Raw genomic sequence first — 14,594 nt, forward strand, 5'->3', positions numbered from 1 at the left:
ACGAACTTCCAGAACCCTGGTCCGGACGCGGAGACGCGTTCTCCCCGGCCAGGCAAGACCAGGCGCGGCGCAGAGTCCAGCAGTGGGTCCAGCCGGCGGCTGAGCGGCGCGTGTGAGCCTGAACTTGTCGCAGATACGCCGTGAATCCCTTCTGAGAAGTTCTGCCTGCGCTCAAAGTATTCCTGTGTCCCAGGAAAAGGGCGTTTTCCTTTGCTCTCCTAAGAAAAGTCCTTATATTCCTTTGAACCAGGCCTTGGGGGTGGGGGACAGGGAGGAAATAGGGCTTGAGGATTTTTTCTTCCATTCCAAGATGAATTTGCTGAAATAAGTGAAAAGGTTGTTGTGTTTGCTCACTTAAGTCATCTGCAGGTATCAGGCATCTTAGCAAAAACATGAAATTTTGGACATTTGCTTATTGTTCAGGAAATAGCTAGAGCTTGTCACCGTGTGTTCCAGGGACTCTGGGGACTTAGGTCAGCGTCAGGCAGCGGGACTGAAGGCTGGAATAGAACAGGGGTGGGGAGCAGGGAGGCTCCCTGGGAGGGAGCATCCTCCCTTGCTAGGAAGGCCTCCTATGAAGTTAGTTACAGTCTAGGCTCCTCATGGCTCAGTTATATTTTAACCTCCTGGGGCCTCAGTTTCCCCTTGTGGGACAGGACCTTGTCAGCGCGTTGCAGGCCTCAAGATGAGATGGCAGAACCTTTTCAGTTACACCCTCTTTCCTGTAATGCTCTTCTGAACTTGGGCTTCTTCTGGCCTAAGTAAGAAGGTGGCCTGTTGGAAAACTTAACTTCCTCCCCCAATGGACAGATGGGGAAGAACAAGCTGGGCTCCTCCAGAATTTTGCTCTAAGTCTCTTTCTTCCCAAGTGGTGAAATCATGGCCCTGCTCAGTATATGGCATCCCAGTGTGAGTGCACATGGGCTGCAGGCAGGGGTGTGGAGCCTCAGACAGCCTTGTGACTGCACAGATGATTAGCAACACTGGGCACAGGTGACAGACTGGGCCTGGCATTTCTTGTCAGAGCACGCATCTCTCCATTAGCGGGCCAGTGCACAGGAGGGGAGGGGAATCCCTTTCTGGGCGAGTGGTGCGGACTCAGCAGTTTCAGGACAGCTTGACATCACACACTGGCTCATAATCACTCTATAGTTTGAGCGTAAGCCCAGCTTGTCCAGAGGGTCAGGACAGGAGTTGTAATAAACATGTTACTCTAAGCCAGTGTGCAAGACTGGCCTGTGCCAGGTGGTAGACAGATGTGTTCCTGTGCTCAAAGCAGCTGGAGAACAAATTACTTTACACTTTATCTCCAAATTTTGTTTCCAGGGAAATGGAAGATCTTGTGTGTTAGTGTTTCTTACCTAAGAAATAGCCAGATTTAATCTCTGATCCTATAACTATGAACCCCTTGAATGCTTCACTGATCCCCCCCCAACACACACATTAAGATGAGTTAGTCAATATAAGATGCTTCCTTACCTGACAGCCACATTCATCTTACTACTTCCGAATTATCCGTATCTGGCAACTTGATGGGCATTTTTTTCAAGTACAGCTGTCAACAAAACAGCGTCAAATGTAATGTACAGAGAGGAAGTAAATGGGTAAAACAGGGATTTAAGAAAGGCCCTGAAGAGCTAGTTTGGCCACAAGCTGTCAAAGTAGCCATGAAGTTGAAATCTCCTGGGGCACTTTGTTTCTGACACCACCTAGCTTTCAAAAATTTTGTCTTAAGTCTGTTGGTTTTATGATTGCTAGAGAGTCCTTTCACCTGCCTAGATGAATTGTAATAGAGTATAGACTCATTTGAATAAGGCCCAGGGCCAACTTAAGAGTGTCATTTGCTTTTCTGGTGTGCCTCCCTTTAAGAAATTCTACTACCCTGGGTGGTTCCATATCCTATTTCATAGACGTTCTCCTGGGGTGTTGTTTTTAAAACAAATTATGCTTCCCTTGGACTTGTTCCTTGCAATTTAAGGAATTCTATATAACCTTACTGCTCAAAAGTGTGAGTTCTTGGACCTTCAGAGCTCTTACAGAGGCAAACCCTCAGGCCCCCCTCGAGATTACTTGAGTGCAAATCTGCATTTTAGCAAGATCCCCAGATGATCCAATGATTCATATACAAGTGAAAGTTTGGAAAGCACTGCTGTAGTTAATCTGAAATCTGCCCCCTCCTTTTTTTGTGTGTGGATTTGGGATTTCATATTTTGGGTTGTTATGGGTATATAAAAATCAGAATCCCCTGATCCGAAATCTTGAAACCCTTTTTTTGTTGTTGTTAACTTCTGTTTGGCCACTTGTAAAACTAATCACAATTATTACTTGGATTTCCAACCCTTGAAATATGACAGAGGAAGATTTCAGTGCCCAGGCCTTGGCACAGATGTGTCGATGGATTGCTGACACGATTTCTACACTCTAGGCTGGATATGTGATATTTATCACAGTGAATACTCGTAGCCACCTTATGTGTAGTAGATTCTTTCACAGACCCAGTATTGGCCAGGATAGGACCCTGGCTCTTTGAGATCCAAGCCTGACGTCTTTCCCTCTGCCACTGGACGGTATCACTGTGCCTTGTATGCAGTAGGCCCAAGGAGGATTTTGGAGCTGTTGGCTGTAAATGCTTGTGTGGGACGCTGCAGGCCAGTCAGACTGGTGTGATTCTCTCCTTTCCTAGTCATCCGACCCGCATTTAGTCTCTTTGTTTGGGCCCCCCAGCTTTGCTGCCACTTGCCGGTCTCTACTGAAGTATATAGAGAACCCAGGACCAGGGGCCTCACAGCTGGGGCTCCAGGCCTGCTTGGGAGGCCAGTGTGCTGAGGTTTGCCCTACGGCTAGGTGTCCAGGTGTCCGAGGTGGAAAGCCACAGAGCTGCCTTCTAGCTCGGCACCCTGTTGTGTTCTCTGCTTGGGTGGTGAGCACTGCACCGAGGAAAGTGTTAATAGGTGAAATGGAGTGTAAATTTATACAGTGTGTTTTAAGGCTTTCTTTTGCTTTAAAAATTTCGTCTCAGGCAGCAGCTGGCAGCAGTCCTGAGTGACTCCACTTCCTAGCGCTTCTCAATTGCAGCGGCCGCCCTGAAGCTGAGTGGAGCCCAGGTGAACAGATGTGCACTGCCGGCCTGTTGGGAAGGGTGCACGGGGACCTGGGGGTTAATTTAAAACAGCATGAGGGTTTTGCTTCTTAGAACAGCTATGTTAGCCTTGTGCCTTGTGGAGACTTTAGTCTTAAATGGAAAGAGGGCATGTGGTACAGAAGAGCTCCAAGTCCTGGATTCGAATCCTGGTGGCCCTGCACAACTGTGAGCTCGTAAATCAGCCTTTCTGGGTCTGTTTCCTCCGGAGAGACTTGGCCTGGGTCTTGGGCCCTTTCAAGTGCAAACTGCGCCTGCATTTACTATTGAGGGCTGACTGTGTGTGGGCACGTGATGAACGCCTTATGTCATATGTATGTATATGTGTTTAGAGTCACCTGGGGATCTCCAGAAAAGGCAGATTCTTGTCTGCAGGTTGGGGGGCTCGGTTCTGCATTTCTAAACAACTCCCTGGGAGGCAAATGGGCCTCACTTTGAGGAAGGAGGCTTCACTGGGGCTAGGATTGTTGTACTTTTAGGCTGAGGACACCAGGGCTCAGAGAGCTTAAGTAATCTCCTCAAGGTCAGTCATCCATTGGGGCAGAGCTCAGGCTCACACTGACTGCTTTGGAGTGTCTAACCAGCCCTCCCTCTGCAGTGTCCCTCTTGGGGTGGGACCTGGACCGGTGCTGAATCTCTGGTCTCTCATTTACTGAAAAGAAAAACATAAGCCAAATAGGGGCTCTCCAACCAGAGTAAGGGAGGGGGACAGACTTTCTCCCAACTTTGTTACCTCCCTGCTTAGTGACTTCAGGCAAGTCATCGCACTGTGTTCCAACTGTATGCCACTTGACCCTTCTGGATTTTAGAAGTCTGGAAAGAACTTTGATCTCCGCCGCAGTAAGCAAACCCAAGTTATTGTTGAGCCATCTTTCCGGCAACATGCATTATGGAAGCCAAAGCCGCAGTCCCAGGCCGGCTGGGCCCTGGACAGGATGCTCACCCAGGACTCCTGCCAGGGCCTGAGGCAAGTGGCCCGAGCTTCACCCTCTGTTCTCCTTACAGTCACAGAGTTGTCCTGTCGTGGGGGAACTCAGAAGGGAAATACATCGGAAGCCTGCTCACAGCTGGCAAGTGCCCAGCGAGGGCAGCGGGTTCAAGTGTGACCCTTTGCTCTCTGGGAAGGGTGGGGGAAGCCGCAGCCTGGCTCTGCACTGTGTCCCCATGGCTGACCCAGGGAACCCTGCCTGCCTGGACTTTTTCCCCTGGAAGGAGCATTGTTAGGTAGGGAGAGGGCCAAGGGCAAGTGGCCTTTGAACACACTGGGAAGGAGCAGTAGGTGAGGCCGAGTGAGGTGATGCAATGTAGATCAGGGATGCCAAATTAGGGCCCTGCCGCCCTGGGCTCTGGGCCTGCCCCTGCCCGGCCGGGAACGCTGCGCAGGTCGCTCCCCCGCCCAACATCCCCCCTGCCCCAGTTTCCTTGTAGGATGAAAGCACTGGGACTGATGACCACTGTGTTCTTCCAGGACGAGTGCCCCAAGCGTCCTAGCCCTGTGACCTGCGGGGGCCAGGCAGTTAGCCTGGGGACCAGTGGATGACTTAACCTGCATCTCAGATGCAGAGGTGGCCTGAGTTTGCCCCGTGTGGCTCCATTTGGCAGGATGTGCACTCCTGAGTGAAGGAGTGGGTTTCCTTGGGAGTGAGAGAGAACTTTTTTATAAAAGACATGCTCAGCTGTGCCCCCTCTAGCCGTGGAGGTGTCACGCTGGACTTACTGCTCTAGGAGGCCGTCCAAGCTGGAAGCCACTGCCAAGAGGCCATCCGTCCCCAGCATCACCGCCCCTGTTGCAGAAGTGATCTGTAGTCCCCTCCTGTTGTTAAAGGGCTTCAGGTTTACAAAGTACTTTTGTAGACATTGATTTCAGCCCCTAACAGCACCGAGGGACAGGAATCCAAGGTTACACAGTAGGTAGAGAGTAACTTTAGGAGATCTGTTGTCTGTCAGGTATGTCACAGAGGAAATTCTAAGTTGGGGACCTAATGCTTTGTATTATTCAACAAACACTGAACATAATGAGTATCAATTATGAGATGCCACTACCAGTTATGGGAGGTACAGATGTAAAACGTGGTCTCTGTCTGTTGGGAGACACAAATAAACAGGCCCGTTTTTCTAGTGATGAGCTTGGTTAGAGGTGATCCTGTTGTTTGAGCCCCCACTGGGACAGGGACACTTCACACCCCCAAATATAAGACCTGGCTCTGTGCTTTGATGCAGTTTTGTTGTTTAACTACCACATCCCAGGTGTTAATTCTAAGCACCTTTCAGGGATCAAGTGAGTTCACATTTATAACATCCCTCAGACAGCACCCCTGCGTCACCCCCATTCTGAAGCACAGAGAGGTTAAGTTACTGGCCCAGGTCCCTCAGCCTGTCCTTGGGAGCTGGGTTCACACCCAGGCAGGCTGGCCCCAGAGTCTGTGCACTTACCCACTGCTCTCTCTGCTCCACTGTGGTTTGAGTCAGGCTCATAAATGCTTGTTCAACTGGCTTCAGCTGAACTGGGCAAAAGGTGGCCTAAGTGACCTTTAAGGGCATTGCTAACCCTGTGGTTTCCTTATTTAGGTGTCTGCCTCTCTGTCCCTCAGGGAGGACCTCTGTGCATGAGGGCCCAGAGGACAGTCCAGGGTGGACGGGATTCCGTGACGACAGTGATGCAGTCCTGCCCGGTGCCGGCCTGCTCCCCGTCTTCTCGGCCACACCTAGACTCCTGTCACCTTTGTTCCATCTGAGCTTTCCGCGCCGTCCACTGTTCATAGGGAGGTGGGAGAGGAGCAGCAGCCTGGCACCCCCAGGAATTGGGCTGTGGCTTGGCTCTGCCTTCACTTTGGGACGGGGTTCTCATGTGTGAAATGAGAATAATCATACCTCCTTTCTGGGCATGCTTCCTTTCTTTGGACCCTCTGTATCTTCTCAGCATCACCCCTTCCCCCTAGCCCAGGGGTCGGCAGACCTGGGCCCATGGCTGTTTATCATAAGATTTTCTGGGAAGCAGCCCCTGTCTGTGTTGTCTGTGGTGGCGCTCGTGCTGCAAGGACAGAGCGGAGTTGTCGTAGCAGGGACCACGTGGCCGGCAGAGAACTATTCTCTGACTCCTTACAGAAACGTGTGCGACCCCTGCCCAGCCCCGTGCTCTGTCCCCTAGGTATGTGCTGGTTCCCTGGTCCCTCCCTGTCCTTGTCTCCTGGAGGCTCCTGGTTTCTGTTTGGACCCTTTTCCCCAGGTGACAGAGGGACCTTTCTGAAATGCACATCCAGTTGGGGCAGTTTTGAATTCCTCGTGTTTCACGTGTGGCCACCCTCCCACAATCACGAGCCTCCCTGCATCCCTGTCATCTCCATGCTCTGCTGCCTTTGCAAAGGGCACCTGGGCTCTGGCACCCACAGGCTTCTCCATGGGAAGGGTCCCCTCCGGACGCCCCTTCCTCCCTTTCAGACCCATCACCCTGCAGAGCCCTGGCTATGGTGCTGAGCACGCCCTCCTAGGGGTGACTTTCTTCTTCCCTGTGGGTCTGTGCGCCTGCCCCTGGCCCCTTGCTGGTTGGGGGACTTGCTAGTGATGGGCTGGGGGCTCCCCCCACCCCCAGTTTTCTAGGTCTTTTATTTTATTTGGTAATGCACCAACCTACCAACTCCTTCCTCAGTCCTGCAGCGGTGAACCTCCCTCCTTGAATGTTTCTCCCCTGTCGTCCACCCACCCCACCCGACCCACATCTGCTTCTCCCCGCTCCCCAAAGGAGGGGAGGTAACACCTATGGAGGTCTGAGCCCTCCCACATGCTGTGGGCTTCACATGCATTATTTTGTTTTGTGTGGCAAAATGCAGGGATTATACCCATTTTAGAGCTGTGGACACTGAGGCTTAGAGGGTTTAAGGAAACTTGAATAAGGCCTCCTAACTGGAATTTAGAGCTAGAATTTGAGCCCTGGTTTCTCTGGCTTCTAAGCTGGGTTTCTCCTTGGCTCTGATGACAGGCCAAGGAATCTGTGAGCTGGTAACCTGCAATCAGTCATGGTGGGAGTATTTACACCACAGGAATCAGCCAGTGTTACAAGCCAGGGTTTTGCTTTTTTCCTTCCGGAGAGCTGGTTTGTTAGCACGTGTACCAAGGGCCTCACCACACATCTCTTTGTTCCATTCTCCCCTTGAGGTCCATGTTGAAAACCAGATGTTTTTATCAGAATCTGTTACTTCACATAATCCTGTGAATTTCCCACAGGGTCACTACCACCCATTTTCCACCTCAAAAAAATACCTCATCGCCCCACTGCCCTCAAGTTTTGGCCTATGTACAATTTAAAAACCAAACTTTTCACAGATACCATGGGCTCCAAATACAGACCGCTTAGTGTTACATGTAGGAATCATAAAATCGTTAGCTGTTACTCTCCTTTACAAATGTGATGTATTTTTATTTTTGTTTGGTTTTTAAAAATCCTCCAAGGACATACAATCAATCAGGGTTTCCTGGTTTTTTTTTTTTTCTTCTTCTCTTTTTGTTTGTGTTAGCATCTTGGATAACTGCACATTAGTTTATGTTTAACAGGGTTATCTTTAATGTGGTTTGGGGTTTATTGCTGCACATTTGGTCACAAAGACAAAAAGCTTGTAAAACAGCATGCAAATACTAGAAGTTTAGGGCTTAGAATATTGTAATAACATGTATGTGCGTGAACGGGCCCAGTCTTATCCCTGATTTAAAGGCCCGGGATGTACTTAAATCTAAGTTTAATTCTATGACAAATAGATGATGAACCATTCAAGAAGAGACTTAATATTCGAGAATGCCAAAGATTTCTGTGTGCCTAGCACACTGATTTTTATGTTACAGCAGTTTATTCACTGATCCGATGACATATAAAGCAAAATATGTACTTTGATCACCTTAGGTTGGGGATTGGAGGGCAGGCAAAGTCTGTAGCTTTTTGCTGAAGATCTAAAATTGGCATATTGAGGGTGGAGGGATGGGCAAACTAGGTGAAGGGAATTAAGAGGTGCAAACTTCTATGTTTTTAAACATCGAACCAGTTTGTTGTACACATGAAATTAATATAATACTGTGGTCACATTTCAATTAAAAATAGTAAAAAAAAAAATGGGCACATTAGGGGATAAATTGTTGATCTGATGTTGAAAGGTAGTTCTTGACGAAGTTTTACATTTCACTGAGTTGAATAAAGTTTGCTCTTGGAGAAGGAGTAGTGAGGAAGGAAGATGAAATTACAAATTCCAAGGTGACTGGGTGAGGAATTGAGGGGTCAGTTTGTCCATCACAAGACGAACATCTGATAATTAAGTTCTACTTACTTGTTTGGGACTTTACAGTGTTTTCATATCTATTAAGTCATTTTCAAGAGGCAGTGTGGTAGCTGTTTTGTAGACGAGAAAATGGAGACCATGAAGAATTAAGTGAGTGTCCACGGTCATGACCTCCGTACGTGGCAGAGCTGGAATCTTGAAACCTGTGCTTTCTGATGCTGGGCCGAGAGTTTTTAAACAAACCCAAAACTCTAATGTAGTTCTATCACTTAAGAAAAACAAAGAATTAAGTGCTGTGGAAGTTTATTCTCCCTCCTGCCCCAAATCTTCCACTTGTATATTTAGTTAACCTCAAGAGAACAAAAATCCTAGGACCTCATCCATTTCAGACCTATGGACCAGAGTCAATCAAGGTCAGAGTGTTAAAGTACAAAGAAATATTGTGCTATATTTTTGGCCAGCCAGCCCCTTCTCATCAAGCAAGGATGCTGATTTTCATGTGATAACCTCCTGAGACAGGCCAACAGAGAACCCTGGTTTGGAGCCTGAGGAGTGGAAAATTTTCCCAATAACAGCAGCTCTCTCCAAATAATAGTTTGGTGTCATTTCCTCCTTTCTCGCACCCCTGCAGCTTGGCCTCCTTCTCAGCAAATTGAACAGTTTCAAGAGTAGAGAGACCACCCTTGGAGTCAGACTGCTCTTCCACTTAGCGGCACCGTTTAGGGAAGTCAGTTAACTCCTCCGAGCCTCAGCATCCCCACCTGTAGGATGGGGACAGTCATGCCTGCCCATTTAGGGGTGTTGTGAGCATGAAATTGAGAAGCACCCAGCAGAGGCTTGGTCCTTGGTAGTTGATCGGTAAAATTTTTTTAAACAGCTGTTACTTCTGTTCACAGTTGCCCTACACTATCACTCAAGATGCAGTTGAGGAGCTTGACAGGGTCTGCTAAGACCATCGAGACTGGAGCTTTTTGCTTCCAGACGATTTTCTGCATCATTTCAATTTCATAAATAATAGTGAAATAAAATCAGGAGCTAAGGGAAACAACACCCCCTCCATTAGTGCTGCATTTTGTCCCTGTTTACACTGGAAAGTAACGGTCTCAGGGACAGGGAATCAAGCAGGGGTGAATTCACATGTTCAGCCTTGTACCCTGAGAGCACCACAGCGGTGAGGTTAAGAGCAACAGCTGGTCTGGCCCACATGCAGGCGCGAAAGATGCCGCCCAGGTCTGTCAGGGCCCACGGGAGGGGAGAGCTACGTGCAGAGACAAGTTCTGGAAGAGGCACCTCTGCTCCCTCCCTCTGTAGAAGCTGTGGCCCTCATCCTGTGGTCCGCCCGTGCACTGCCTGTGCTCTCTGAAGTCCTCTGGGTCACCCATCTCTGCAGCTCTTATGTGTACTGGGTTGAAGAATGTCCTCCAAAACTCATGCCCACCTGGAACCTCAGAATATGACCTTGTTTGGAAACACAGGCACACCTTGGAGATACTACACGTTTGGTTCCAGACCATCACAGTAACAGGAGTCACATGAATTTTTTGGTTTCCCAGTGCATATAAAAGTTATGTTTGCACTAAACTGTGATCCTTTAAGTATGGAATAGCATTATGTCTAAAAAAGTCCCAAAGTACATGCTTTAATTAAAAAATACTTTATTGCTAAAAAATGCTAACCATCACCTGAGCCTTTAGCAAAGGGTAGCCTTTTTGCTGGTAGAGGTTTTCAGATATTGAGAGAACTACCTGAATGTGACTCAGACACAGATTGAGCAAATGCAGTTAGAAAAATGATACTGGTAGACTTGCTCAATACAGGGTTGCCACCAATCTTCAATTGGTAAAAGAAAAAAAAAAGGCAATATTTACAAAGTATAAGAAAATGAAGTGCAATAAAAGGAGGCGTGCCTGTAGGGTCCTTGCCGACGTAGTTAGTTAAGATGAAGTCATTCTGGAGCAGGGTAGGCGCTAAAGCCCATGGCCGGTGTGTTCACAAGGAGGCCGCGTGAACACAGCGGCTGCGAGGAGCACCATGTGGAGGCAGAAACCGAGGTTGGGGTGATGTGTCTACCAGCCAAGCAACGCCAAGGGCTGCCGGCAGCCACCAGCAGCAGGAAGAAGCAAGGAAGGACTCTCCCTTACAGCTTCCAGAAGGAGCCAACCCTGCCAACACCTCGATTATGCACTTGCAGCCTCCCAAACTGCAGGAGAATGAATTTCTTTTCTTTGAGGCCCCCTGGTTTGTGGTGAGCGGATACAGCAGCCCCAGGGAAACACACGCATGCTGGCATCTCAGAGTTAGACTTGGATCCAGTTCTCTGCCCAGATGGACCCGCCTGCCTCCCCCTGGCCTGTGGGAAAGAGCAGAAGATCCAAGGCAGAGCCTGAAGGTGGGGCATCTAGGTCGCTGAGGCACCGTGGAATTTGGGGGGGAAACCTAAACCCTTTGCTGAACAATTGTTTTTATTGATTCCTTGAAAGAGCTGTAGACCAGTCATTCTCAGGAGGTGGACCCTGGACCAAAGCACCAGCACCACCCGGGAGCTGGGTAGAAATGCAGTTTCCCAGGCTCCACCCCGACCTCCCGAATCAGAAGCTCCGGGGCTGGGGCCCAGCAGTCTGCCTTTACAGGCCCTCAAGAGTTGGGAACAACTGCTGTAGACAAAGCCTAGTATTTATTGTACCTCCTGGAAGATGTAAACAGCGTCTGGTGTTAACATGAAATATTTTTATTTTGCTTCCAGACATTTCTTCTAGCACAAGTCAGTGGGAGTCACCTCCTGACGCAGGGCTCTGCTGTGAGCCCTGTAATTCAGGTTTGAGGCTCCACACAACCATTTTAGGTCCATCACTCCTTTTTGTTCACCAGTGGCCACACTGTTGATCTGGAGAGCATCTCCCAGGCATGACTCCCATGCGCTCCCTTCTCATTAGCTTCTTCTGCCTCCCTGTGGCTGGTGTATCTCTGCTCTCATTTCTGTCCCGAAGCATTTTATGTTTACCTTTATTTTATGGTCTAGAGCAGTGGTGATGAGGATAGAGGAGGGAGTGGATTCCACACAGATTTAGGGTGCACTGGAGTGGACTTGGAGATGGATTGGCTGTGGAGGGCAGGAGAGACGAGGCATCAAAGGAGACCCCCTGGGCTTCTAGTGTGTGGACTGATTGGATGTCAGAGCCATCTCTGTGACAGGGAGTGGGGTGTGGCCACAATCCCATGCTGCGAGTTTAAGAAATACTCGCTGGAAGAAAAATTATACACCTGAAGGTGACCTTGTTTCTTCTCTTTGTCTTCCCTCCTCCCAATAATCTTGTGCCTTTACTCTGCAAATAGCTCAAGGTGATAAATAGGGTCATAAATAACTTTTTGACTGAGGATGTGTACATTTTTCTTTTCCTCCCGAAGTGGAGAATGATGTTTCTGCTTTGAGAGAGATCATCTCAAGGTTTATGCTCATTTCCACCTCTTTTGGCCTACAAATTCAGACCTTTTAAGGTCAATGTTAACTATGTCAATTTCCAAAAAAAGGGGGAAAAAACCCCACGTCAGATTTTATTCATTTAATTTTGGTTAAAGACATATAATTTCCTTTTATTAAAGAATACCTGTGAGTGAGATCATGAGATTTTTTCCAATTTCTTAGTTCAGCTTGTGCATATTTGCAGCTAATTACCAGGTGTTAAAGTCTGAGTGATCTGGAGTATGGAGAATAAAGCTATGCTCTCCAAGAGAAAAAAGGTGCCTTTGCAAAAGCAAAGGTATAATATAACGGTCTGCTGCAGTAACTAAACAAGTACCCAGTGCCTAGTGATTTCACACTTGCTCTGTGATTCAGAGCGAGATCGTTGACGCAGTCATAATATTCCAGCAGCAGCTGCATCTTTTTCTTGTTTTACGGGTGGTTTTTCATAATAAGTGCTTACTGCTCCTGAACGTTACGAGCTGCAGAGCTACATGGAAATCACTTCACATCCCAGATCTGCCGTTTTCCGGGTGTGACCATAGGCAGGTTCTGTAATCTCCATGAGCCCCAGTTCTCATCTGTGAAGAGCGGGAAATACTAATAATCGGATACCTCATAGCATGACAGCTGGGATTAAATCCGGTGATTTCTGTAAAGCACTCTGCGCAGTACTTGGCACATAGTGAGTTGTCGATAAATATCGGTATCCCAGCTACTCTGCAGGTCCCCTGTGTGCTTCGTAGGAGCTGACATCACTATGTAAAGGATTGAACTCTGGGAACTTTGTTTTGGTACCCAAGGCACATATTGCTCAGCAGAGCCAGGACCCTTTCTGACCCTGAACTGCACTCCTGCCACTGAGCTTTTTGGCCTCTGTCATGTGTGACATTTTATCCAAACAAGTTTTGTGACCTTCCTTAGCAAAACAGGTGCTGTTTCAGGATCTGGATGGTTTACTTGATACTTGCGCCGAGAATATGCACAGATATTCGTTACCCCCCATCCAACCCACGTTTGACTCTGGATGTGTCAGTGGGGAGCTGCTGTGTGTATGCAGAGTGACTAAACGAGGTGTTTTATCTGACCCTGTTCGCTCCAAACGCAAGTGAACAATTGAGGCCGGGCCGATTGGAAGAGACGGGAATGATACATTTCCATCCAGTTATCCCATCTGGATACCCCTCCCTGCGAGCTATATTTCACAGAGCTCAAAGGGTTTAGCCAGCAGAGCTTCATTAAGAGGTGCAACATTTGTTATACGTAACTTTAGTTCTTTAGAGCCAGGAAAATAAAAGTCAAGACTGAAATATAAGGAAACGGGTAAGATACGTGCCAGCCGGTGAGATCTGGAATTACAAAAAAAAAAAAAAAAAAAAAAAAAGTGTTTACGGGGGAATTCAGCTTTGATTTTATATTCTCACAAATTGATACCAGATGCCTGTGTTTCAGACAGACTCCCAAGCTAATCTGAGAGTGTGAGTTGGAAAACAAATCACTTTGCCATTTGGAATGCTGATTGATATTTTAGAAGTTTCTTTTTGTTTTCAAAGGAGAAATAATGCATATTACAGGCCTAGCAAACAGAATTTTTATAAATGGCAATTAACAGAAGATGCCCAAGGGAGGAAGTCTCCAGTTTCTTTTTATAACCCTGGCAGAAGTAATCGAGGTGACATTTTATTAGTATTGGCATCCCCCTCTTGCCCTGGGAGCTGGTTCAGCCTTGTGCAGCCCTGTCCAGAGCCGGTAGCTTCATGCCTGTTGTGCTTCAACCTTGGGTCAGAGGAGAAACACAGAGCCCTTGTGTCCGGGGCAGCCAGCCTCGTGTGGTCTCCACGTGGCAGGACCCTAGGCTCATGGGGTAGCTCTCACATTTTCCCCTACTGGTTTTAAAAAGTGGCTTTTCGTTTTGAGTCTTTATACATTTGGTCTCCACAGTGTTCCCTTCTCCTGCAGGCTGTTTTCCTCACTGGCATTGGAATGACTCATAAAATGAGTCTTGAGTAGCCTGACACCTCTGCCGCCCCACCGCGTTCCTTGAATGCTTTCTGAAAGGTGCCTCTGTGTGAGCATGCACCCTGACTCTCCCATCTGAGTGGCCTGGAGAGTCGCCTGGGTGACCGGGAGAGCCGAGTCTGGATTCTGGCTCCTCACCCTGGACACTGTCAGATTTGGGTGAGAATCTTTCTCCAAGGCTCAGCCTGGAAAAGAGGCCTGACAGAGCTGGGTGGTTGGAAGATCACAGGAGTGGAGTGGGGTGGGGTCTCTGGCAACAGAGAGGGGCCTTAGTACTCCCTCCAGCAGCCGGGCTGTTAACTTTCAGGAGGATGAGAAGGGACCTCGAAGAGGCCCAGAGCAGCGAGTCTGCCATGGAATGAAAGGGTGAGAGCCGTTGGCCCTGCTCACTGGGGCTAACGTTGGCCAAAGGCTTCTGGGCTGTGGACTGGAGACCCAAGGGTGCCAAGACTGTGTTCCCAGGACTTAAGCATCTTGTCTTTCAAGCTTAGCCTTGTCCCTCTTATTAGCTGCCCCTGCTCCAAGGGAGTGAATTTGTATTGTAAAACTTTTAGTTTATATAGTAGTACAAGGTTAAGTTCTATCAAGTTGCTATGAACCCTGAATGAACTGCAAACACTGACCACTGGACCATCGCTCCCAGGGAAATAGAGGGTGGGTGTCCTGCGAGCCTCAGGTCACATTTTCCTCATCCATCTGGTCAGTACATAACCTG

General features: G+C 48.3%; 1 protein-coding gene across 2 annotated transcripts in view; it reads left to right on the plus strand.

Annotated features, from left to right (window-relative positions):
• Window positions 1-14,594, plus strand: part of CABLES1 (Cdk5 and Abl enzyme substrate 1) — an 89,743-nt gene that overhangs the window by 1,506 nt on the left and 73,643 nt on the right. The gene's annotated exons all lie outside the window — the stretch shown is intronic.

This window comes from Camelus ferus, chromosome 24, assembly GCF_009834535.1.
Source record: "Camelus ferus isolate YT-003-E chromosome 24, BCGSAC_Cfer_1.0, whole genome shotgun sequence".
Lineage (NCBI taxonomy): Eukaryota > Metazoa > Chordata > Mammalia > Artiodactyla > Camelidae > Camelus > Camelus ferus.